The sequence below is a fragment of the Geotrypetes seraphini genome, chromosome 1, assembly GCF_902459505.1.
Source record: "Geotrypetes seraphini chromosome 1, aGeoSer1.1, whole genome shotgun sequence".
NCBI lineage: Eukaryota > Metazoa > Chordata > Amphibia > Gymnophiona > Dermophiidae > Geotrypetes > Geotrypetes seraphini.
Window position 1 is genome coordinate 32,846,426 of NC_047084.1, and position 26,117 is coordinate 32,872,542.

Below are 26,117 nucleotides of genomic sequence, written 5' to 3' on the forward strand. Positions count from 1 at the left end.
CAGGGAAGGGAAGAAAAACAGGTAAGTGTTTCGTGTGCGAGAGGGGCCTGCAATTTCGAGATGCTCAGATAGGTAGATTGGTGAAGAGCCTGCTAGGGTTTTGAAGCAGAGGCAGGTGAATTTAAAGATGATCCTTGCCTCTACTGGCAGCCAGTGGAGTTTAATGTAGTAGGGGGGGATTAATTGGCAAAATACCCTTAATAGCCTCAATAATTGGTAAGAAAAAAAAAATTATTTGGGCGCTAGGCGCCTGATTCTATAAAAGATAGATGCCTATTGCATGGTGTTTAATGGCGCCTGACGTCTAAGTGGGCGTTTCTATGAGCGGAGCACAATTCTCCAAAAATTTAGGCACCTGAAATGTAGTCCTTTAAAATCCTTAGTTACTTTTCAGACACCTGTTTTAACATAGGCACTGCTAGCCACGATTCTGTAAATGGCGCCTAAGGGTGATTGGCAAACGGCCATGGCGCTGGCAGATTTAGGCGCTGTTTATAGAATCAGCCCCATATTGACTCCTAGTTTGTAGGCGGTAAGGGCTCTCGCGCAAATTAGTTAGTGCACAGTAATATATCTGCACTAACTGATTAGCACAGAAAGCACCCACTCTCCATCCCCTGACATGTCCCGTTTGTACAAAACAATAAAATATTTTTTAGCATGTGGTTTGCACATGCAAATCCAAAAATTACCACAGGATGCCTTTGCACATTTATTTATTTTGATATTTATATACCACTTATAATCTAAGTGGTTTACATTCAGGTACTCAAGCATTTTTCCTTGTCTGTCCCAGTGGGCTCACCATATATCTAATGTACCAAGGGTAATGGGGGGGATTAAATGACTTGCCCAGGGTCACAAGGAGCAGCGTGGGTTTGAACCCACCTCCTCAGGGTGCTGAGGCTGTTGCTTTAACCACTGAGCCACACACTCCCCACAGTAAGCCATTCTAAGCTGCAATAAACATGATTTAGCATTTACCGCAGCTTAGTCAAAAGACCCTTCAGTAAATTAGGCCCAAAATGAGGAAAACCTTTCAGTCCAATTGAAATAAAATTGTGTTTTATAGTAAATATACAGTGCTTGCTCAGTCCTGATGATTGTAAAGATCAGTTCCTTACATCAATCATTTCTAATAAACAGCTTTAGTTCAATATTGCCTTAGCCTCAGGTAACATAACATAACTTTGTTCTTCTATACCGCCATAACAAACGATTTCTAGGCAGTTTACACAGAAGAAGGCTGGACAATCAGCGAAATACAAATAGTTAAAAATACAAGTTACTTAGATATACTCAAAGTAGAGTTTTGCTAACAATAGTAACCATGTTTAAGAAATAAATTTGTCAAACAGAGGCCAAGGAAGGCAGTCAGGGCGATATCATACTACTCTTGACAAATTCCACAAAGGGAACCCACATAATATAAAACTAAGGTCTTGACCCAGATCTAAAAGGTTATACTTTTCACATATCCAGGACCCCAGTCCACATCGCTGCCTTCTTCCCTCTAACCAGGAGAGCAAACTCCTTGCTCTTTGATCCTTCCATAATAACCCATTAACCACTCCAACAGCCTTCTTAAACAAGCATAGCAGCAAATAGCAACAATTTAAGAAACATGATCATCTTTAAAAGCTCCACCTGGCCCACGAGAGATATGAGGAGAACTTAACAAAACAAATAATAAATGTGGAAACATTGTTTGGTTCTATGGTGAATTTTGGGAGAAAGTCTGTATTCAACTGTTTCGTTGTACGCCATGTCTCCTGCGCTTGTGTGTATTGTTTCCTTTTTGAAAATTAATAAACATATTAAACATAAATGTGGAAACATTGAGGACAATATTCAGACCATGGGAAGCAGCCTGGCTATCTCCCAAAGTCAACAGCAATCTCAGATATTCAATGCCAGGGCCGTATCTGGCCACTGGCACTGAATTTCCAATGTAGGTTAAAGTCACGGGTAGATACAGCCGACATTCATCAGCTGGCCAGCTAAGTCATAGCGGCCAAAGACAGATCTGCCATTTAGGTGGGTCTATCTGGTCACTAGACTTAGTCAATCAACCAATGAACATTGGCACTGACCATTTATGTCATGCATCATAGTCGCTAACCAAAATATTCAATGGGAGGTAGCTGGCTATTTCCCACTGAATATTGGTGGTTAGCCAGCCAGGAGTCATTCTTATGTTCTTATGTACATTTATTCTACTGGCTGCTTTCCTTCATTTCTATAGCACTACTAGACAAATACATACATTTTATGGGACAGTCCCTGTTGAACAGAGCTTGCAATCTATTCAAGACAGATAAACAGGACAAACAAGGGACTAGGAATTTACTAAACTAAAGCTTAACTTTATATACCGAGTCATCATTCTAAGAAAGCTCGACTTGGTTTACAGCAGTTATATAAAAACGGAGAGGAATTTACAATGATAAATAGAAACTAGAAAAGGTAATAGCAAAATTTCAGGAGAATTAATTTTCAAAATGTTTGGCAAATAGAGTAGTTTTTAAAGATTTTCAGAAGGATTGAAATGAACTGGAGCCCCTCAAAATAAAGGAAAAATCATTCCAAATTTGAGAGAATTTGAAGACCAAAGATTGACTAAAGATCTTGACTCCTTTGATTCCTTTTCTAGAAGGAAGGGAGAGTTTGCATTGTTGTATGCCTCTTGTGAAGGAAAATCTGTAAACATTCCAAAATAAAGGAATAAGGGGAATAAAGATACCATGTAGAATTCTGAAAGAAATACAAGCACATTTGAATTGAATTCAAGTCATGCAAGTTATGGGCTGGATTCAAGTAAATAGCGCTGAACAGTATTCTATAATGGATATTTCAGGATTGATGCCCTTTATAGAATAACACATAGGGCTAGATTCACTAAACTGACTGATCGTGTTCTGACCGGTTTTGCGACCCTGACCTGATTCACTAACCTGCCTCCCGATCCCATCCTCACCCGATCCCATCCGCCCATGCAAAAGAGGGAAAACGGCATGCAAAACAGGAAGACAGCGATTCACTAAAAATAAAAGGGAAGAGTGATTGGGCTGGCTGATCCAAAAATAAGCGACTGCTGAGGACCAGTTGCTCATGTCCCTGCCACCTCTCCTGCTCCATGCCGCCCTAAAATCCCAGCCCCGCAACCCTGAAATCCAAACTTCCCCCTGCTCTCTGCCGGCCAGACTGATCTCTGCTGCCCAGACTCTGGATCTCTGCTGCTCTTCCCTGCAATGCGAGCCCATGGATTTAAAGCGGGGCTGCACTATGGTGTGCATGTAAACTTGTAACCCGTTCTGAGCTCTCCTGGGAGTACGGAATATAAAACCAAATAAATAAAAGGTTTGCAAAGGGGTTGACAAAAGAGATTTACATAGGGGGTTTGAACTGATCATTTTAAAGGAACACTCCTGATCTGCCAATGCCCTTTGCAGATCCACATGAAAATACTTAGGCATTATTCTATAAATGGACACTTACACGTGTCTTCGTGCAGATCTGCCATTTTTGCCCCATTTCGGTGCCTTGCATTCACTGGAATGCTTTTCATCACAGAAGTAGCACCTAAGACTCAGCACCATATATAGCAGGGGTGTCCAACCTGCGGCCCGAGGGCCGCATGCAGCCCAGTGAAGTATTTTGTGCGGCCCCGGTCGAGGGCGATGCAGTGTTTTCCTCTGCTGCCCCTGGGTGTTTACCGTTTTGCCGGCTCCTTCCTCTGTCTTGCTGCAGCATTTGCGCATTTGTGTGGCTCCAGAAACATTTTTGTCGGACAATGCGGCCCAGGGAAGCCAAAAGGTTGGACACCCCTGATATATAGCATTCCCCTGTATAAACCCTATATTTCAACATTAAGATGTAAGCTGCTTCCTTACATATGTGGTTTTGGCTAAAGCACTTATTCGGGCCACCCCTTTAAAGGAAATATTAAGAAAATTCACCCCTTTAATTCCCATTGCTTATTTTTCCTTCCAAATGGACAATAAATAGGGAATTTGGTCTCTGTTGGCAATTAGTGGCAGGTTTGCGAAATGGCAGACTTCCCTGTGTAAATTGTGATATGCCTACTTACACATGTAAATGTCCAGACTTGCACATCTACGTTGCCACGCTTCCTCTGTACACTATTTTAAAATGTCTCTTTAAAGTTTATTTGGATTTATTAACCGCCTTTTCACGAAGAGATTCACCCAAAGCTATTTACAATACATTGAATAGTAATCAGGCACTCTTAAATATTTTCTCTATCTGTTCCCGTAAGCTCAAAATCTAACTGTGGTACACGGGGCAATAGAAAGATTAATCGACTTGCCCAGAGCCACAAGGAGCAGGCTGGGATCAAACTCACAACCTCAGGGTGCTGAGGCAGCAGCTCTAACCACTGGGCCACACCCTCTGCACGTATTTTACAAACACCTCTACTTTGACAGATCCTTTTCTAAAACACTACTGGAATTGTATACTTCTCTACATTCTGTCTAAAGTGGGGCTTCTCAAGATCAAGTCTGACAGCAAAATAACAGGTAGGTAGTTAAAGGAACCCTCTGCCCATTTCAAAAAAGAACCACCTTAATAAAATTCCCAGCTAAACTGAATTTCTCCAAGACCTCATTGAGGTAGATTCAGCTCGCACAATCAAAAGTTTTATCAACATCCTTAGTTTTTCATCGGCTATTATTATTATTTTCTTGATTTGATTTTCAGGTATTTACTTCTTTCAGCCTTTTGTTTTCTTTTATGTCAGCGGATGCTTTTTATTATCATAAGATCTGAATTAGCATGATGTTATCTAGCTGATGTTACCGCTGTATTCCTTACTTTGCATCTTGTGTATACGATTTTTGTTTGTTCTGGAAAACTCAATAAAAATTTTGTGAACTTAAAAAAAAGTTTAATCAGAACTGGAACTAAGTTAGCAGTGATAGGATACTAGATGTTTTATAGTTTTCCACAGATTCAAAGATTTTACAAAAGTTAATCAGATGATGATGCCTCCCCCTCACAAAATCCTCTTGTTTAATGTCTGGCATTATCAGAACTAGTCTACATGCTATTACTTCTGGCTTGTAGAGTCTTTGCCTGCTTTTGAAATTACAATTATGAGGCTCTCATTCATTCCAAATGGGAATCTTTGTACGTTTATCAGATACATCAGTGATATAAAGAGTTTATCCAGTCAGAATTTATAAAACACCACCCCACCGACCTTTTCTGGATCCAGGGCCCTGAAAGCCTCAATTTTCTTAATCCCTAGCTGAATTTCTTCCACTGATACAGCTTCACTTGCCTTTCTTTAATAGAAGATTTATTTTTTGTTAGTCCTGTCTATAATACTTTCCATATAAGTCCCTGGAGAGTTGGACTTTATAGTACTCACAAAGCACCTTAACAATATGCTCATAGATGACCACCTTTCCACTTTGGTCCCAGTTTCAAGTTTAATCTGTATTTGATATACTGCTCATTCAGGGATCTATACTGAGGGGTTTACAGGGCTATATATGGAGAAAGCTCGACTGGGCTAACTTCAGCCATCCAAGTTTCACATTCCTTCTATAACTCAAGAATGACTCAATGCTATAAATTATTGCTTCCCACTCCATGTCAAGTTCAGAGGAAATCACTGTTCGAATCCACCTTCGAGTTTCAAGGCCCCAAAATTGGGGGGGGGGATAGTCATCGGAGGAGGGTGGATGTTAGCAGTGCCGGACACTGAGGGCGGTGATGGGGGGGGGAGAAGGTAACAGAGTTGGTCATCAGGTAGGAAGGGGAGGAATAAAGCACCATCATTGGAAGGTGGCTCGAATATAAACCGAGACCCCCCATTTTTGTACCATTTTTTTAACCCCCAAATCTTGGTTTATATTCGAGTATATATGGGATTTATTAACTGCCTTTTCTTGAAAAGATTCACCCAAAGTGGTTTACAATACATTGAATAGTAATTACGTACTTTTAAGATGACAGGTTCCCAGATTTACTCCCATACTGTTACTATTTACACTTATAGCATTATAATGATACCCTAGCCCTTTGATGTATTCAAATATTTATTGTCACTTGAAAGCCAAGTATTTTAGCCTTAATCTCAGAAGTAGGTCTCTAGTTATATCTGCCTTTCATTACATACCCAGTTTGTACTAGTTTGATGAAGCCACTATTTCCTTTGTTTGCTGATCATTTGAAACTATATTCCTTAAGCAGGGATAACTCGCATGTCATCGCTGCTGAAGAGAGAGGAATGCAACTGAATTTTTTTAAAAAATATCTGCATATGCTTTTATTACGCACGACTACAACTGGTAAGTTCAGTTTTAAAGACTCTACCCACAATAAAAGTCAATGAACCTTGCAATAACAACTTAAGGCATATTAAACATTAACAACTCTATATTCTAAGAGGAAACAAGTGTTACAGTTCAACTAGTGATTCGAGTTTGTTTTCACATTCTTTCACTATTCCAGGTCTCCATGAAAATCTAGAGAAGTCACTAGTTTTATGTCCTAACAGCTTTTCCAGTCCAAAAATACTAACTGGCATTTCATATCATGGTATATACAGGTAAGGATACACAAGGATTTCAATATATGCTCCAACACATTGAAGAGCTATATGCCATCAGAACTCAGGAAACAGATCAAAAGCCTGTTATCTGTTATCCAGATGGCTGCCCCTAGATATGGATAACTAGTCCAATAAAGTTAGGACAGAAAATACTGCTATCCTAACTTCATCCGGAGAACTATCTGCATAGTGGTATGAATATTGCCACTTTCCAAACAGCTGCAGACTTAGTCAGAAAATCACTGTAGGGGTAATGAACTCAACTAATTAATCGTTGAGTGACTGAAATTCGACTGCAAATCATAGAAAAGTCACTCCATAAAGATCAAACTAAATTCAACCAAGTTTAATTCATTTATATATCTTGTAGAACTCTGCTCAGAGACATGTGTGTGCCGCCTCACCACCCAATCATCGCAGTGTTCAATGGTGTACAATTTGAGTGAGACTTCACCTCCAATTTGAGTTGTACTTAAAGCCTGTGTCGGTTCCCTGACGCAGTGCCGAAACGTGGCAAGTTGGAACCAGAAACCAGTTTAAGCTAAGTTTCAGTCACTTTATTCAATCTTTAGTGATTAAGAGATGTTTCCTGTAGCTTGAGCAGCTAGTATTACATAATGAACTATCAGGAATAGTGGTGTGTATGACCACTGAACACTGCGATGATTGGGTGGTGAGGCGGCACACACAGCCTTCATGTCTCTGAGCAGAGTTCTACAAGATATGTAAATGAATTAAACTTGGTTGAATTTAGTTTGATCTTTATGGAGTGTCTTTTCTATGATTACTTTCCAAACAGCAGCAGCATTCCTTGCTCTGTATGGTTATTTAGCATCATTCACTATCCAGCTCGATTTATAGTGGTAATACCATGAGACTACTGCTATGGCATGATAGGTACACAGAGTAGGGTTTGACAAATGACCTTCCAAACTCCCAGAGGATAATGAGTTGACAATTTTATTAGATAGCCACCTTTAGAAGCTCTTAGTGTTCACCATGAAGAGATGTAACTTGACATTAGGCCATATTTCGGCACTAACAGCCTGTGTCAGGAGTTGTAATCTCTTAGGGTGAATACTGAGGCCCATATTCTATAAACAGCGCCTTAACTTAGGCACTGGTAGGAACCCTACCAGCACCTAAGTTAAGAGGGAAATGTCATTTAAAAAATTACTTAAGAAACATTTCAAGGTGCCTAAAAAATGGCACAGGAATTATGCCTCTGGAGGTGCCTACCAGCACCTAACACTACTGTAGGCGTGGCTAACACCAGAGGTGGCACTGGGCACTAGTAGGCGCTTCCAGAGGCGTGATTAACATCAAAAGTAGGCACCGGAAATGTAGGTCTTGAAAACCCTGGCCTGCATTTCCAGAGCCTACTTTTGCCGGAAGCGCAATTCTCTAACCGGTGCCATTGTGTGATTGACACGTAGTTGATGGCCATTTTTAAGGTGATTTTTAAGGTGGCTGACAACAACAGCATCATTTAGAAAATCTGAGCCTAGGAGCTTCTAATAGTGGCTATCTAATAAAATTGTCAACTCTTTATCCTCTTGGAGTTTGAAAAGTAATTTGTCAAACCCTACTCTGTCTGCTTACCTCCTGTAGGGCTCTCTTCTGTTTCATCCTTTTGTCATAGGGCTTGGTAGGTGATGTTACCTGTGGATTATTAGCATCGTTAGGTTTAAGGCTAAATCCATTGCCCAAAGAGAAAAGAACAATTAAGTGCCAAGCAAAATAAGAGTGGTGATAGGGAGTCTCCCTGAAATATTTGTCACTGGATCTTCATGTCAGGGAACAACAAACTGTCTTAATATATGAGATGAAGTATGTTTTTTGCCTCATTTTCATGGTGAACTTAATGTACTTGATCAGTTCTTTGAAGCCTCTAAGATCCTCTAAAGGAGCATTTCTAATAATATCCACCAGTAAGTCTACTGAGGAGCATCCCAAACACTTGACACCTCATTCCAAGATAGGCTACACCCAACTCAAGACTAATATTATTTCAGAATTCAGGTGAAAGCCTGGCCCTTCTTCCAAGCCTTTGATGACTACACACTCATTCCACATCTAATCTAGCTTACTGCTTACCCTGCAATTGAGATCTGTTCCACACAGCTTGTTATATAAACTGGTCTTTTGTTCCATATACTCCTTTCTTATTGCCCTTCTATTCTATCACCATGATGCTATTGGAATCAATATAATTACATAGTCTCTTGGCATCTAATTTCTGTTCTGTGATGGCTGAGACTCCTGTCTCACTTCTGGGGACTATATATTGTGACATGCCAGGTATTCTCCCTGTTCAGGTCCCAGTCAGGGCTGAGAGAAAAGAAGAAAAAAAGAAATCCCGGGGTGGAATCGGGAAGGTACAGGCAGTTCCTGACAATGATAATAACTCTGACCACCGGGGGAGCCCAAGAGGCCCTTGGAACACTGCCAGGGCTGACACAGCAGGGCGTTGCCCCAAGGTATATAAACCTGTTTCAGAGAACAGGAAGGGAAGCCAGCTAGGGAGAGGTTTTAAGCCCTTTCTCCCTAGAGAGTCCCTGGAGCCCAGCAGGTGCAACAAACCTATGCCTATGGAGGTGATAGAGTCTGGTCGGGCTGAAGAATTAAACTTTCTGGAAAGTCAGGACATGGATGTGGAAGAATGCCTAACAGAGTGTGCTCCTGAGTTTGTTGAGCCCATGCAGGTGAACTTCACTTCCACTCTCAAGCAGTGAATGAGGTTGGTGTTTCTGGACTGTTTGAAGAAACAATTTTTTCTTTTGAATGCAAGCTAAAGGGGGGGATTGTATTTGGGAGAGGTTTTGCTAACACCCTGGGAGGGAATTTTTGAAAGCCGGTCTAGAGGCTTTGAATTTGCAAAACCTATCACTCTCCTGACCTGGCAGTGACTAGAACTGGCCAGAGGCTTGTGTGAACTTTGGAGATACTTGTGCTGAACCTGTGCACTGAACTATATTTTGGTTTGTGTTTTGAAAGCTGTCTGCTTTGGGAAGTAGACAACCCTAAGGCTGGGGTAATTAAACCCTCTGCCACAACTAGAATAGAAACATTGCTGAAAGCAGATTAATGCCTTGATTGGGACTGTTATTTGCTGGTTTTGTTTTTCTACTTTTTGTGTTGCTGTAAGAAGAACATTCTGACAAGCTTGTCCGCTGTTTTGGAAAGCATACTTACCTTGGGACAAATGAGAAATAAAATCTGAGATTATTTTGACTTTGAAGAATAATCGTGTTGACCTTGGTTATTTGGTTTTTTTTTTCTCTTGTGCTTTTTGGTTCCTGTTTGGAATCCAGTCCTGCAGGGTGGCTCCAGGCCGGGCCACACGTCAGGGTGCTATTTTGTGGCCAGCCACTGAGGGTGCTATTGAGCACTGTTTGGAGCCTCAGTGGACCACAATATACAACTTCCCAAAAAAAGCAGAAGCTCAGCAGTCCTAGCATTTGGACATAATGCTACTCAAATAGTTTCATAATGCAGAACACAAAGGGCTCCTTTTACGAAGGTGCGGTAACGGTTTAACGCGCGCAATACCACGTGCTAAACCGCCAGCCACGCTAGCCGCTACCGCCTCCTCTTGAGCATGTGGTAGTTTTTAGGCTAGCACGGGAGTTAGTGCGTGATGAAAAGTCGCACGCGCTGAAGCCGCTAACACGGCTTCATAAAAGGAGCCCAAAATTATTATTTTGCTTCTAGAATCATTGTGCCTAAATAGAATCCCAGGACCAAAAAGTCAAACAGATTTTTGCTACCTTAAACAACAGTAGAAGTATTTTGAAAGTAAAGCCTTGTAAATACTGTTCACTGTCCCCTATGCACATACATCAAGCTATGAATGGCTTATGGGGGCTGCCACAGGTATGATGGTGAGGTGAGGTTATAAGTATCACATCCAGCCATCCCATGCCATAGAAGGTTAAATAACTTGCCACAGGGAGCTATGAGATATGAATCTGGGCCTTTTGGTTTCCAGCTTGCTGCTCTAACAATTAGGCTACCTCTTGGTCCCCTATAAATGTTTTTGCCATTTATTTTATTCTGAGGAAAGTAATCAAAGTCCTTTCGCTAGGCAAAACATCATTTTTGTTCTAGAAATGTGCTTTAATTATTATCTCTTCTGTACACAAGTGAAAGGTTTCAGGTTTTCAGGTTTATTTAAAATTAGATTTTATCGCTTATAATACTTCTAAGCGATGTACATTTTTAAACGGGGTATATTATTATAAAATAAGAACATATTACAAACCGTACAGGGACCAACGTGATACAACAGGGAAAGGGGTTGAACTACAATAGTTATAGAAAAGATAAAAGTCTATGGATGCACATAAAGGACTGACGGGGGAATTTCTGATGTCTCCTGAGCTGTATACATCTTTAAAAAGAAGTATCATACATTTGATACTTAAGTATGAAAAGCAACTTTAAATAAAAAAGACTTTAAGCTGCTCTTAAAGCGATCGAGCTTTTGTTCTTCTCTGAGATGAGAGGGCAGTGTATTCCATAGCTGCGGTGCGTAAGCTGTGAATATTTCGTTTCTTCAAGTATTAATGATTTTTAAGGAGGGGATTACAAGCAAATTATGGTCTGCAGATTGCAAGGAAGTGCAATACATATTTTTGTCAGTAAGATTAGAAGTAGGCACAACACTGTATGGGTATTTTCCCTTAGTAAGTTTGCTTTAATTATGTAGTAAACAGGTAAAAAAACAACTTGCCCATGGGATCTGCTACACCCATGGCTGGAACTAGGATGCAGTGACCAAGGTACTACCCTGGCCAATGATTGGGCACCAACTAATGATCTTTGAAGAAGAGAGGGGCACCTCACCATCATGTTTTGTGCAGTAGTTCCAGTGTTCCCGCTAAGCTGCGCTGGGGTGCGCTGGCGCACAAAATATTACCTCGCAGCGCACAAGTTTCTCGTCACAGCGCACACAGTGTAGAGCACAGTTCTTCAACCGCCGGTCCGCAAACAAAATCTTGCCGGTCCGCAAAGGATTCGGTCCCCGCCGCAACGAAAGGCCGGCGTCAGCTGACTTGCAACTTCCTGTTGTAGTCGCTGTGCCGGGACTCCTGCCTTCGCCGGGACTCCTGCCTTCCACCGCGTTTGCCTCCTGCCTTGTCTCCGCACCTCCAGACCAGCAGCGGCAGCTGTGTATGCTTTTAACTTCGGCACAGAGCTGCCCCTAATCAATAGTTTAGCGCGGTTTCATAAGGCAGCCTCGGGGCCTTTGCTAGGCCGGCCCACATCGCATCATCGAAGCGGGCCGGCTATCAAAGGCCCCGAGGCTGCCTCATGAAACCGCGCTAAACTATTGATTAGGGGCAGCTCTGTGCCGAAGTTAAAAGCATACACAGCTGCCGCTGCTGGTCTGAACTCTTGGGCCGCTGAAGGAGGGCAAAAAGCAGCTGTCCTGGAGGTTTCCCTTCCTCTCGCCTTTACAGGTTCCTTTTTTCCACCTTTTTTTTTTTCCTTCAAACGGCAACGGGCCCCAGCATCGACATCAATCAAGTAAGTTCCACTGTTCCTTGCAAGCGGTTCTGCTCGGCCAAAGCTTCCCCTCTGACATGAGCCACCCTCAGGGGAAAGAAAGTGACCCACAAAGGTGAGGGGAAGGGGGCAGATGATGGAAGTTGGGGGGGGGGGGGGAAGAGAGAGAAAGGGCAGATGATGGAATGGAGGAGATGAGAGAGAGAGAGAAGGGGACAGATGATGGAAGTGAGAAGAAGGGAGAGAGAGCAGAAGGCAGATGGATGTCAGTTGAGAAGGGAGAGCAGATGCTGAATGGAAGTGGGGAAAGAACACATACTGGATGGAAGGAGGAGATAAATAAAGGGGGAAGAAAATAGTAAGATAATGGAGGGGTGAGGGGAAGGGGTGACAAGCTGTGTGTAGACACAGTGAAAAGAGGGAAACGGGACTAAATAGTAAGAAAGAATTTAATTTAGATGGAGGCAGAAAATAGAGAAGGAAGACCAGAGAAGAAAAGGGAAGAGAGAGCAGAGAATGATCAGATCTGAGTGGAGGAAATGAGAAGAGAGATATGCTAAAAACCACAGGGGGGAGGGAAGGATAGAGATGCAGTTATTTTGAAGCTACACTGTTAAGTTAATATGCTGTTGGTAGAGTTGCAGTGGCATCCTAAACATATTTCTGGCAAGCCAACTGTATATGGTGACATTATTAGAAGATGACTGTGTGAAACTTTAGGGAACTTGGATGCCAATCAGTTTTTGGAAGCCAAAGGAAAACATACATTTTTTGTATGCTATACTGTATGTTTGGCTCGTTTCTACTTCAGTTTTGTTCTTGCCTTTTCGTTTTGTCTTCCTTCCACCATCTCTTATCTGCCTTCCTTATCATCCTTTTCAATGTGATTTGGCAGCTCCTGTCAATCATAGGCTGGCTGTGCAAGATTGCTAATTCTAGATGCCTGGGTGACCTAATGCCTGTGCATGTGATTTTCTGTTTTTGTGTTTAAAACATTTTGCTGAAAGCACAACAGTGCAAAAGAGTAAAACAGATTTTATGCTGTTTATTCTAGGAATAAGCAGTGGGCTTTCCTAAGTCCATCTTAATAATGTCATGCAGATTTTTTAAGGAAATTATCCAAATCTTTTTTTAATTACATGTTGAATGAAAAATATTTTCCCAGGTTTGTTTTAAATCTACTACTTAAAAGCTTTATTGCATGCCCCTTTACTCCTAGTATATATTTATTTTTATTTTTTATTTTTTAGTATATATATATTTATCTTTTGGCATGGCCCATCAGTTATAGCATTTGCTACATGATGGGCCATGCCAAAAGATAAATGTAGCATTTGCTACATGAATTGATTTTTTGTCACGTATGGTTAAGGGGCTGGAGGAGTTGCCGTACAGCGAAAGATTAGAGAAACTGGGCCTCTTCTCCCTTGAGCAGAGGAGATTGAGAGGGGACATGATAGAAACATTCAAGGTACTGAAGGGAATAGACTTAGTAGCTAAGGCAGGGAGAACGAGAGGGCACTCTCTAAAGTTGAAAGGGGATAGATTCCATACAAACGTAAGGAAGTTCTGTGGTAGAAAGCAACATATTTATTTGGCTCATAACTTGCTGGCGCCCGATATTTTTAGCTCACAGTGAAAAAAGTTTGCTCACAACACCCGCCCGCTTAGAGGGAACACTGGTTCTGGCACTAGTCGCACCATGGGTTCTCCTTTGATGCTTGATTTATTTTTCTTTTTGAAAATGTGTATAGTCATAAATTTTAATTTCAGCTCCAGAAACACCCTCTGGAGTATTCAGCTGTGGCAATTAATCAGGTCACACAACTCAAAAAAATAAAGATCTGTCATGTGGGTACACCGTCAATAGCACGCAGGACAACTGTGCCCCGACAATTCCGCTCCGACAAGCGCGCGCATGAAGGGAGCAGAATTGTGGAGGCGCAATTGTAAGTGTGTTGGGGGGAGTTGTAAGTGTAGTGGGGGAGGTTCCTCCCAAACCCCCATCAACGAGAGCAGTGGGGGGTTCCCCCACACACACACACATACCACCCTCAGAGTGCAAACGGGAGGCATAGGGCTGCACGCATCTGTCCTGTGTGCAAACGTCGGGGTGGAATTGTCGGGGTGGAATTGTCGGCGCGCCAATGTCCTGCACGCATTTGACGGGTCACCGTCATGTGAGCCACCCAAAGAACCCTTTCTGAGCTGCAGTTCTTTCAGAGCTACACAGCACTCTTCAATCACTCAAAGCATGCTACTTCCAGTGCAAATACTTGAGAATCTTTGAATCAGAAGATCAAAGTAGTCGAGTCCTAAATGACATCCTCCTCTTAACTGACACCAGTTTGTTTATGAAGTTCTCTGCGTGCAAGTAACATTTGTAATACCACTTTGCATAAAGTAATAACGACGGGAATGCCAGCTAAAGCATAACCTTACCCTATCTCCAGCCTTGCTGAAAACGTATACGCAGCCTTCTGTGTAACTGTGAGCTGGTACTGCTGGCTGCTCCTCAGCTGATAGGAAATATATATTCCGTCTGTCAAGCTGCAAGTCTACAGTGCAGGAGAGAGAAAAGAAAAGGCAAAATGTAATCATGGAGATGACAAAGGGGATGGTCTCTATAGCTCTTTTCTAGTGTATCAATCTTCTGGCCCTTGCTCTGAATAATAAGATGAAAATTTACATTCCCCGAAGTTAATGGTGCACCTGCCAATATTTAGACCAGTTAACCAAATAGGGGGTTTAAAGGATAACTTATATTCAACAATTTTCTTTTTGCACAAAAAGTGCTTTAAATTAGTAATAATTTAGTTTTTAATCATTATTTTAAATGTATCTACCATCATCTGATTTAAAGATAGAACTCGTCCCTATAATTAATAATGAGGTTGAAGTATCATAAATATGCACGAATTCTCAGTAAAGAGACCTCTTATAACTTGGATGTTATTTCAAGTCTTCATTCTGAATGCATGTGATATAATCTTATACTTCACAACCTCCTACCTACCCTAAAGTTTTTATTATTAACTTATTAATTAATTTATTAAGGTATTTATTAACAAATTTATTAAAAAATGTAACTAACTGAAGGAGAGTACAAATTTCTTAACTATGTACTTGATACAAAAGCAACAACACTTATCTTATTGGCTTCCCAGCCAGAGCCAATGTTGGGGGACCATGAACTGCCCGACGCTCCCACTAAATTTAGAGCGTTTCAGCTAATAAAGCCTTCTTCGGGGGACTGTATTGCTGTTGTGGCATTTCATCTTGGCCTCGGCACCGGCATGTCCTGTGCCCAATTAACTCAGTACCTAAAGTAAGGGCAGCCTTTTCGTTGTTCTAATTTTATGCACTTAGCCAGTCAGCAGACTTAATATCTCTACCCAAATTCCACCCTTACACCACCCCTAACCTAGCTAGTTAGTAAATGGCAGACTAGTGGAGATATTCAGCGAAACAACCTGATTAAGTGCCACTGAATAACAGTGGCCAGCCAGCGCAGTGGGGTTTAACTGGGCAGGAGCCTCTTCTGCCTAGTTAAATACATTTGAATATCAGACTAGATATTTCATTGTTTCTATGTTTTCAACACATTGGAATCAATTAATACCGTGAGTCAGTTTTTCAAAAGGTTTTAGCTAAATAAGGACACCGCCAATTGGATCAATGGCTTTCAAAAGTCACAACCATTCACATTCGGGGAATTTTAGGAGGATGGAAGAAATTTAGAGGCCATTTTTTACCATTGGGGTAAAATGGTTGATTTTTCTATTTTCTTTATTAATGGCCATGCACTAATTTTTCCACTACTATATGGCCATAAACATGTGAGGCCCCCCCTCTACCACTAACCATTATATAGGCCAGTGGTCTCCAATACCCCCCCCTCCCCCGAAGTCTTCCATTACAGCCTTCAAACAGTTGCTGAAATGCTGTTTAAATGTTGTAAAAGCGTTAATTTCAGTCTTGCTCACTTAATATAGTAACTGTAAGCAATCTCTTAAATGTGTTATTCAGGTGTCTCATTTATGGAATTTTCTACTGCTGACAATCCAAAATATTTTTTACAAATATATTCTTGAAGTGTTGTAGAATCAACATTACTATTGATTTTTAAAGTTTAATACCCAATCTGAACAAGCGGGTTAAGGTGGTTTACAAAATCATTAGGATATGTAAGCTTGAAATCTTCTGGTGGCCCTCAAGAGCCTTCTCATATTCACACTGTGGTCCTGTACATGAAAAAGGTTGGAAACCACAGATGTAGGTAGTATGGGCTCATGCACTAAGCATGTGCTAATCGGTTAGTACGCAACAATGTAGCTACGTTAACTGATTAGCGCAAAACATGCCCATTCTCTGTCTCCAGACCTGCTCCCAGAATTAACAAATAAATTTAATTTTTTAGCACATGGGATGCTCAGTGCGCCCCATGGTAAGCCATTTTTTGCATGCATTATTTCTTACCGCATATTTGTAAAATGGCCCCTCAGATTGTTAGCTCTTGGTTTTCAGTGCCAATGGCCTAGCTTCCCTAGTCAGTCTAGCTGCCACATTAGGAAGACTAGTTCTGGATGATTAGCTCACCAAGTCTCTCCCCACCCTTGGTCTTCTCTCTTACCTGCTTGCATTTCTCAGTAATATGGGCAGTTCTCTACTCTTCCCTTTTGCCCTTTCCTGCCTCCTATGCCTCATTTGTTTAGAGGACAGTTTTTGTGAGGCTAGTGACAGAGCAGTGGGCTGAGAATAAGAAAAACCAGGACTCAAATCCCACTGATAGCTCTTTGTTATCTTGGGTAACTCATTTAACCCTCTGTTGCCTCAGGTATAGATGTGAAGGTCAATTTTATAAATTGGGACTTCAGTCTAGGTGCCTTAATGCCACATGCTTAGCACCAATTTCTATAACCACATCTTGGTGTCAAGATTACGTTATAGAATATTAACATAATGTTGGTATTGGTTTGCCCATGTGTAGGCGCACCTTCTTATTCCATATGAATGGCAGACATAAGGTGTTGTGCCAAATGGTACATGTAGTTTAAAGTATTCTATACAATGCATACCTAACTAGGAGACACATCCATACCCTCCACTCTTTGCAGGTAGGTGGTTATTTTAGAAGCTTTATTTTTGTTTTGGACGTCTGAAAGCTGACTGAACATCCAAATGCCAATTTTATAAAGCCAGGATATGGATGTCTAAAACTGCAGTACGAGAGTGTAGCGCAGTGGTTAAAGCTACAGTTTCAGCACCCTGAGGTTGTGGGTTCAAACCCACGCTGCTCCTTCTGACCCTGAGCAAGTCACTTAGGCCCCAATTCTGTAACCAGCGCCTAATGTTAGGTACCTATTTTGGAGGCGCCCATCTAGATAGGCGCCTATCTAAATTGAACAAGCCCAATTAAGCTTTTTAATCAGCAATAATTGAAACTTATCAAGAAAGAGCGATTCTGTAACAAGGCGCCTCTAAAAATTTAGGCGGCCTTCCAAAAAAATAGGCACTATGCATGTTAGATGTGGGCGTGGCTACCTGTTAGGCGCCTTGTTACAGGATCGCTGCTCTTAAACTAAACTAAACTAAACTAAATCTTGGGTTTATATACCGCATCATCTCCGCAGATGGAGCTCGACACGGTTTACATGGTTAGGGAAGGAACGGAACTCCAGTGAATTATATAAGTAAGAGAGAAGAGAGGTTAGGTGTGAGAGTGCCAGGAGAGGGACGGGGTTACGCTGTACGACTGTACTTAAGGGCTCGCATGGCCACCTAACATTTAGTTGTGCCTAGAGCTGGCCTATTTATTGGACGCCTCCAAAATAGGTGCCCAAATAGGTGCTGCTCAGCGTGATTCACTAAACAGCAGCCAACTGTACTTGAATCGCGCTTCTTGTAGAATTTGCCCCTTAATCCCCCCCATTGCCCCGGGTACATTAGATAGATTGCGAGCCTGCTGGGACAGACAGGTGAAAATGCTTGAGCCTGAATAAATTCATGTAAACCATTCTGAGCTCCCCTGGGAGAATGGTACAGAAAATTGAATAATTAAAAAAAAAAAAGGCAAAGGAGCGTGATCTGGGCATGTTTTGGGCAAGACTGAGGGAAGCCAAAATATGGACATCCGACTCCAGTTTCTGAAGGGAAAGGGATGTCCATGTTTTAAATAAACCACAAAAACCCATGGATATCTTGCATTTGGCTTGGACAAGTTACAGAAAGTTGTTCTGATTGAGTAGCTGCCACTGAAGCGATTAAGACACATCCTGTCTAATCCCCCAGTGGTTGCTGTCTCCTTCCATCCTCTGAATGTGAAACTAGCAAGGGATACCAGGGTCTATGAAAGCATCAGGAACTTTAGACATTCTTAACACACCTCTATGTAGGTCTGAGAAGTAGTTTAATGGTTAGAACAGTGAAGTGGGAACCTAGGGATGCATATTCCAATCTCACTTCAGCGCTTTAGATATTTTCCTTTTGTGAATCCTCCAAGGACATAAAAATACCTACTATACTTGAATGTATAAGAAACCTGCAAGCCTGAAGGTTATCAAAATGGTGTACATTTAGGTACTGTAGATATTTTTCTGTCCCTGGAGTATCCACAATTTAAAAAAAAACACACCTACAAACAGCTGAAGTGGGAGTTGAACCTTGTCCTCTGGTCATTACCCCTCTGCTCTGCATGGATGTCTGTTTGGCTATTTTATGACATAGACATTTTTATGCTGTCTCAAAGACATCCACATCCCTTGTTTTTTCCCATATGGATATTTCAGTTTGTTAAACGGATATTCATGCTGGAAGTCTCCAGCACATGGACATCTACTTCTCATGTATTTTTGAACAGGCTGTATGTCAGCAGATTCTGTTCTAAAATGCATGATAAATGGATGTCCAAATGTGACATACAGATTTGCGTGTCCACATTCTGAGTTGGACGATCTTTCTAAAATCCGCCTCCATGACACTTAGGTGCTATCTTATAGAACAGCACCTAGCGTATATAAACATCTGTCAATTTGAAGGTACCTTTGATGCATGTAAGTGGTATGAACCTCTAGGTACCACTTATCATAATTGCTTTACTAAATCGTCAATCCTTAGGGGACAGGAAAATACATTGAGGGATATTTTTAATAGGACGTCTAAGTCTGAGTTTGGATGTTTTGGGAAAGATGTCCAAAAATCCAGTCCCTTTTCAAAACCACAAGATGTCTATCTTTTTTTTTTTTTTTTTAATGACCTATTAGACGTTTTGGCCCTTAGTGCGTCTTTTTTTGGGTTGCTTTCGAATACAAAAACAGCCAAATGAAAAACACACAAAAACAAGCCTTTGAGACATCCAAGCAGCCAGCATTCTTAGTAAACTGGTTACACAGACAGCTAAGCAAAGCAGAGGGGCATTCTAGGGAATACTGCAATAAACGTCACATTAAAAAGTCCCAGGTACACGTCACTACAACCTGTTTATATTGTATGGTGAGCCCTCCAAAACCCATCCAAAATTTGCTGTTCCTATCTGTACATCACAATAATAGCCCTTATGCCTTCAGGTCTCATCTTTATTTAGGTACCAATGGTCCCTCTAAGGATTAGCCGGATGCATGCAATTTTTTTTTCCTGTGAGCAACAAGTTCTAAAAACCAACAATTTTCCAGTTTAGCAAGTATTTTTGTGAGCAACCATCTAAAATCTGTGAGCGACACTTCTAGAATGTATGAGCGATTGCTCACATGCTCAGCTTAGAGGGAACATAGGTAGGTACAGTAGGTTTTGGGTGGGTTTTGGAGGGCTCACCATACAATATAAGCAGGTTAAAGTGATATGTGTACCCGGGACTTTTCAATATGACATTCACCACAGTGCCCCTCTGATCTGCTGAGCTGTGTCTGTGTGGCCAATCTGAAGCTGTAATACAGGCTAGAATGTACTGTTTCTTTCATATCTTTGGGTGGTGAGGGGGAGGGGGGGTCTGTGACCACAGGGGGAGTAAGGGGGGGGTCATGCCTTAATCCCTCCAGTGGTCATCTGGTCAGTTTGGGCACCCTTTTGACCTGGACCTTTTGTTAAATGTTTGATTATCCCTAAGCCCGCCCAAAACACGCCTCTAGCACACTCCCTTAAGATTTAGATGCACTGGAGACAAAACGACCATAAAGACATCTAGAAAGTCAATTTCAAAAAAGGTCACTTGGACATTTTGATTAGTAAGATGTCCAAGTGCTGATTTATGCTGTCTTTTGGATGTCTGTCGTTTTTGAAAATGAGCCCCATTGTGTCTGAATGTAATTCAACCCGAGCTACAACTGAAAAGGCATGAACTAATTACAAAATCCCCCCCTTCCTTTCCCTTTTGCCTGGCTGTTTGGCACCCTAGAGTTGCCTATGTTGCCTATGCTTAAATCCAGGCCTGCTTACTTAGCTTCTTTATTTATTTTCTATTTATTTAAACGTATTTATACACTACCAATCAATAATTGCTAAGTTGCATACAGCAAAACATAAAAAAATACAACCCACCCCCCCAAATACGAAGCATTACACAAATAAGAAAACTAAAAAAGCAAAATGGATACACAGACATCACTTCTTGCTTGACTGCAATCAGCATGGGACAGGAGGGGTGGAGATCATTTGTTTGCCGTGATTAATTTATAAGCTACACAGAGAATGTATGGTCTTTCGTGTTTACGGTGCAGTATGCATCTAGTACCGGTTAGAAATGATTAGTAGTGGTTAGTAAAGCGCAAGGAGGTGGATCTGTTAGGGAATTCTTCATAGCTCCCAGCAACTGTCCTTTACCACAGATTCACATTCCACATTTCAGAAAAACAACAAGTTTGGTTTCACCTGGAGAGATGCAGCAATTCCAGCAACAGTAAGACTTTTCCAGCATGACCACAGCTCATAGTGAGTCTGAAGCCAGTCTCTGGGACACAGTCAGGTTTTCAGAATGTCTAGGGTTACCAGATTTCTACATTGAAAAAAAAAGAGGATGTATGGCCCTGTTCTGCCTACAGCCCCGCCCATTCCTCCCCCAGCCCTACACAAACCTCGTCTCTTCAGGCCGCGCCTGAAGGACATCTGTGCATGCGTGGACGCGATGCGATGACTTCACAGGCATGCACACATGTGTGTGACATTATTGCATCACATCCGCGCATGAGCAGATGCCCTCCAGATGCGGCCCCGAGTTCCCATCGGCTTTGATAACCTGGACAAACTGCCAGGTTTTGAAAACCTGCCTGGACGCTCAGAGGGCATGTCCAGGACAATCCGGACGTCTGGTAACCCTAAGGATGTCTATAATGAACATATATGAGAAAGATTTGTATACCAAGGAAGTTTCCAAGTTTATTGGTTTTTAATATCCCGACCATCAAACAATAGTGCATGCAAATTAGAAAATGACACGAGGAAAAAATCTGTCCCCGTCACTGCCCCGTCACCGGACCACCGTCCCCTTCACCGCCGCCATCCCTTTCACCGCCCCATCCCCTTCACCGCCCCATCCCCGAACCCGCTGTCCCCTTCACCGCCCCGTCCCCGCAGCATCCACCCTTCCCTCTCGCCATCTCACTGCCCTTCAGCGACCCGAGAATCTCCCTCCCTCCCCCTTACCTTCGCAGCGTAAAGAAACTTAAGGGAGGGAAGGCGCACAGTCACCGTTCGCGCACACGGCCCCTTCTCTCTCTCTACCTCTGGCCAAATCTATTTCCCTCCCTCCCCCTTACCTTCGCGGCACTTTAGAAAAGAAACTGATGCCAGCGAAGCCTGCCTGTGCCGCCCTGCAGTCGCATATGTGTATGGGCGGAAGCTTCTCCTCTGACAAATGTCATTTTATAAACACAAATAAAACAGAGCAAGGTTCAACAAAACCCATCTCCCCCTCCCTTTCACAAATATCCCCTTCACTATTGTGAAAACTGAACAAACCAAATTACTACAGAATGCTACATAGAAAAATCAAGCTAACAGAATACTTTAGTCACATATGGCAAGAATAATGTTAGGGGAGTACAACTATGGCAACTGCCCCCTGGTCAGAGAGAGAGCCCTAAGCCAGCTGAAAGATAAAGAAGCACAGCCTGGACTTTGCGGTCCCCAGTTGTCTAATACCAGCTCTAGCAGGATACATATTTCAAATCTGAAATATTCTAATCACAAAATATAAAATAAATTAATTTGTTTTCTTTTTGTTGTCTGGTAATTTTATTCTTCAAATCACATTGGTCTCAGGCTTTGGTTTTATGTTCCTTCTGTCTTCATCGTAGCATGGTTGGCTCCTGAAGGTAAAATAGGCGCAAGAGGAGCTGGGGAGAAGATGCTGAGTCTGACACGGGTGCAATTTTTTTACCACAGGAGTATGACTTTTCACCGCTCCCATGGGACGGTAAAAGGTCTTGTCCCCATTCCTGCAGTAAACCAGTTGCAAATGTCTCCATTCCTGTGGATTTACTGTGACCCACGGTTTACCGCGGTAAACGGTCCCCGTGTCATTCTCTAATGCAAATCTATCTCATGCATATTCATTATAGGCATTCTGAAAACCTGTTGAGAAGCACTGGTCTAGGTATAGAATTTTATTGTTTACCTTTGCACACAAAAAATATTTGCATAGAATAATTCATTAGTCATCCAATTCTGCGGAATTGTTTACCCAAAAGAAGGGACAGTAGAAGTTCTGGTCATAATTCATCAGATGTTCAGTCAGTAAGAAGCAATTTCCCCCAGATTTTGTGTAGGTTCCCCAAAGCTTGGCAATTAATTGTGGGTACAGATCCTATATCTGTGCACATATATCTGGCAACATCCCAGAATTGCTTAAAAGTAACATACTCAGCTATACACCAATGAGATCTCTGCGTTCTGAGAACTTGGCCTTACTGAAGACGTCCGTTAATCCTAGACTTGTTGAGACAGGTAAAAGGACTTTCTATTGTGCAGGAGTTAAGTTATGGAACTCCTTAGTGGGTCAGATACGAAACTGCTGTGAAAAGGGTAGGTTTAGAAAATTACTAAAGACGCAGCTTTTCGTAGATGCCTTTTTTAAATTATTTCCGCTAAAATTGATGAATTTTCCAAGAGCCCTGCTATTCCTTCTATGGTATTTTCTTGAGGATCGTATGTAATTTTACTTTTATTAGATGACTATTTTACTGTGTATTTGTTTTTATTTTTTTCATTATTTTAACACTATATCTGTAAACCATGTAAACCGTTTAGTTTTAGACAGTATATACATTTTTAAAATAAATAATTGACTAAATTGATGCTAACAATCAATAACTGGTGTTAATAAGCACTTAATTGGCAGGAATTAGGGGTTACACATGGATATGCCCTAAATTTCAGAGCGCACAACTCCAAAGGGGGTACGGTCGTGAGCAGATCAGGGGGCAATGTTACAGAAAACCTACATTTCCATACCTGACTGAATACTCATGTCCAAAGCTAGGCATGAAATGCAGGTGCTAAACTACTGGCCTATAAACGCACAGAGCGCCCTTTTCAGAATACTAGCTTAGCTTTGCGTGGCTGTGTTGCTCCAGATAAGTGCTTTTTGTTCCGTGCATGTATGTTGCAGTGTATGAGCTGCCTGTATCCACTACAAGTTTAACTGCATTTTGCGATTTGAGGTTGGGTTTGTTTTTTTTTTAAATGGCAATGATTTTATAAAGCAGTGTTTGTGACATTTATGTATATTACTGCAGAATTATTCTGAGGCTTTTTTCTCCACCTCTTGCAATCGCCGAGACTACTTGCTATCTATATTCAACAGCTTTTTTGTAAGCAATGAGCAGATCAGGGGGCAATGTTACAGAAAACCTACATTTCCATACCTGACTGAATACTCATGTCCAAAGCTAGGCATGAAATGCAGGTGCTAAACTACTGGCCTATAAACGCACAGAGCGCCCTTTTCAGAATACTAGCTTAGCTTTGCGTGGCTGTGTTGCTCCAGATAAGTGCTTTTTGTTCCGTGCATGTATGTTGCAGTGTATGAGCTGCCTGTATCCACTACAAGTTTAACTGCATTTTGCGATTTGAGGTTGGGTTTGTTTTTTTTTAAATGGCAATGATTTTATAAAGCAGTGTTTGTGACATTTATGTATATTACTGCAGAATTATTCTGAGGCTTTTTTCTCCACCTCTTGCAATCGCCGAGACTACTTGCTATCTATATTCAACAGCTTTTTTGTAAAGTTGATAGTAATTTCTGTTGAAACCCTTTTTGTTTGTGCTTAACTTTGCCATTTACTGAATCTACCCTTTCTGTGCCGCTGTTTATTTATATGCTGAGAAAAGGAACTAAGCAAACCCTACAAAGGTAAACCAGTCAAAACAAAGTAGGATTAGATAAATGACCTTCCAACAGAGCCGGAGGAAAGTTAAGCATGATTTATGGATTAGCCACCATAAAGAGCTCTCATAACTAGATGCACTAAAGAGGATCAGAAAGACCGTGTGGGTCTCTCCGATCCAATTTTTGAGCCGATTCAAAAAGAGATAGTCATGCACTAAAAAGTTTGCATGCAAATGATTCATGATTGGGGTATCCCTATTACGGGGTCTTCTAAAAGTTGGAGAGGCAAGCGACTGGTCTTGACCAGTCATTTTTTTTGGATCGCTAAAAGCAATCATTTTATTTTAGTGCATTGGGAAGCTATGTTAGAGCATCAATCGTTCTACTGGTTTACATGGCATTTTAATATTAATTAGCTTATTTGCATTGTTGGATCGGGGAATGAGCGATCATGCAGAAAACCACACGGTGAGCCATTTTCTGCATCGGGTAAAAGCGATTGTCGCTAAAGCTGTTAAAACAGGTTTAGCAACAATCACTGGCTTTAATGCATCTGGGCCTCAGTGTCTACTACAATGATATGGCTCACAAGGTTGTGTTTCAGCACTTAAAAGCCTGCATTAGAAGTTGTAATTTCTTGTTGGTTAGTGTAAAGACATACGACCTAAGTTGAGAGCTCATACACAGTAAAAGATTGCAAAGTTTGATATAACCTGAATATCTTCAATGCTCCAAGTCCTGCTATATCACAATTGCTGCAGGACCCGGAACGCTGAAGACCTTCAAGTTATATCAAACTGCAATCTTTTATCATCTGACTGTATGCTCTCAACTTTCTTCTGGTTGTGTTTGAAGGTCATTTATCTAACCCTACTTTTTATTTACCAGCCCTTGAGGACTGTAAACAGGCCAAGTTTTCAGGATAGCCCTAATAAATATACATAAGAAAGATTTGCATGCCCAGTACATTCATTGTATGCAGATCTCTCTCATGCATATTCATTTCTCTGGTTACCTGGAAGTGATTTATTGATGACATTTTGATAATTTGGTCAGGTGAGGGAAGATTGCTGGACTGTTTTATACAGTACTAGTGTTTAAGCCCGTTACATTAATGGGTGCTAGTAAAGCCTCCTTCCCTCACATGTCAACTATTTTCAGCCCCAGCTCCAAACCCATTTTTACACCCCCCCAGTCCAACAGCACCACTTCCCTGCTTCCCCAGTCCAGCATGTAGCCTTGTGAGCATCATGGCCAGCTTTTGTGAACCTTGCAGGCCGCTCTGCACTTCGGTAGCATGTTCCCTCTGACGTGATCGCGTACGTCAGAGGAAACGTTCTACTGAGGTACTGTGCGGCCTGCGAAGTTTGGTACAGCCGGCCGCGATCCTCAAGGAAACAGTGCCCGACCCTCTACTGCGCTTTGGGGAGAGTCTTCAGCGGCTCGAAGCCCTCCTCCCGGCAACCGCCGCCAGCGACGCCATCCCAAAGTGTTAAAGGACAGTGTTCTGGTCGGGCAATTCGTAAGGACTAAACGGCTGTGTAGTGAATCTATGGAATTTTTTCATCAGTTACAAGCAATGATGGAACGTTTTAAACAATGAGGTTATCCCCATAAAATGATCGGGCATGCATTCAAGAGAGCAAAATATGTAGATAGGAGTTGGGCTAATGTTAAAAAGAAATAGAAACCAAAGTTATCAAT

The 26,117-nt window shown here is 41.7% G+C and overlaps 1 protein-coding gene across 4 annotated transcripts in view; it reads right to left on the reverse strand.

Moving 5' to 3' along the window:
• The window catches only part of LHFPL2 (LHFPL tetraspan subfamily member 2), a 455,941-nt gene that overhangs the window by 282,875 nt on the left and 146,949 nt on the right, over positions 1-26,117 (reverse strand). For 2 of the 4 annotated variants that reach the window (XM_033929504.1, XM_033929494.1), the window contains exons 2-3: positions 14,537-14,652; positions 8,186-8,245 (exon numbers count right to left, since the gene is read on the reverse strand). The gene's annotated coding sequence lies outside the window, so the exon portion shown is untranslated. The remainder of the gene's footprint in view (positions 1-8,185; positions 8,246-14,536; positions 14,653-26,117) is intronic. The other 2 variants (XM_033929476.1, XM_033929484.1) reach the window with 1 other exon arrangement.